Consider the following 1,341-nt stretch of genomic DNA (forward strand, 5'->3'; position numbering starts at 1 on the left):
GCACTTCTCATCACAGCTCCAGTGCTTTTAATTGGATAGTCCTGCACTTCTCAGCACTGCTCCGGTGATTTTAATGGGAGAGTCATAGAATGTATGCTCTATTGCTTTCAATTGGACAGCACCAGCACTTCTCATCACTCCTCCGGTGATTTTAATGAGAGAGTACCAACACTTCTCAGCACTGTTCTGGTGCTGTTAACGAGAGAGTAAAGCACTTCTCAGCACTGCTTCCGTGCTTTTAATAGGAGAATACAGCACTTCTCCAGACCACTTCAGTGCTTTCAATTGGATAGTACCAGCACTTCCCAGCACTGCTCTAGTGTTTTAATAGGAGAGTACAGCACTTCTTAGTACTGTTCCGGTGGTTTTAATGGGAGCGTACCAGCACTTCTCAGTTGCAAACAGGTACTCTGGGAGAATGAGTACTTATCTGCAGGTCTATATTTCCTTTTAAAGCTGGAGTGAAATCTCTCGCAGGTTCAGTGTCTTGGGTACGTCTAGCACGTTTGCGGTGTCATCCCGCATAACACAGACCTTAGTCATTTTGTTACTTTTCTTACACAAATTATTACAGTCATCTCAGTAAGAGACGGGGTGTAGGTAAGGTAAAAACAGCGAGGTTGCTGCGCTGTGCTTTACACACATTAAAACGCTTTACACACATTAAAACCAGACACGTGGCTTGGAGCTTTGAATTTTCGAAACAACTCCGAAAGCTACTTTGAGGGGATTATTCCACGCAGCGAGTACACCTTTCTAGGAAGCAGGAAACCTAGATACAATATTTCAAAATCGTATAGCCCAACTTTATATTTTAAAATACTAAGACAATTCTCAATACTTCTGAGATCATGTAAATAAATAATCATTCCAAAAAGAAAAGAAAAAATGTAGTTGCATTGGCCGGGAATCGAACCCGGGCCTCCCGCGTGGCAGGCGAGAATTCTACCACTGAACCACCAATGCTTGGCTTGCTAAAATGCGCAAAAATGCGAACATATAGTACACAATGTGAAAGTTGAACATTGAATGCATTTTATAAAGAGAGCAGCTGCGAAGCTCCATGTAGTGTGTAACAGGATCTATCTGTGACCCACGGATGCTCCATGTAGTATGTAACAGGGTCTATCTCTGACCCACGGATGCTTCGATATTACATATAAAACTCAGAAACACAGAAGATGATAAAACTTGACCCTCGCAGATGCTGAATCATTAGATGTAGTCAACGCTAAACCACCGGGCTGTACCTGACCCTGACAGAAACAAAGATGCTGCACAGACCAACCCATGCCGGAAATGAAGAGAAGTGACAGAACTGACATGCGCAGGACAACGCTT

At 43.2% G+C, this 1,341-nt stretch overlaps 1 non-coding gene across 1 annotated transcript; it reads right to left on the reverse strand.

Moving 5' to 3' along the window:
* Positions 1 to 895: 895 nt before the first annotated feature.
* Positions 896 to 966, reverse strand: TRNAG-GCC (transfer RNA glycine (anticodon GCC)). The gene has a single exon. It is a non-coding gene; the product is annotated as a tRNA-Gly (tRNA).
* Positions 967 to 1,341: the final 375 nt, after the last annotated feature.

The sequence above is a fragment of the Lissotriton vulgaris genome, chromosome 12 (assembly GCF_964263255.1).
Source record: "Lissotriton vulgaris chromosome 12, aLisVul1.2, whole genome shotgun sequence".
NCBI lineage: Eukaryota > Metazoa > Chordata > Amphibia > Caudata > Salamandridae > Lissotriton > Lissotriton vulgaris.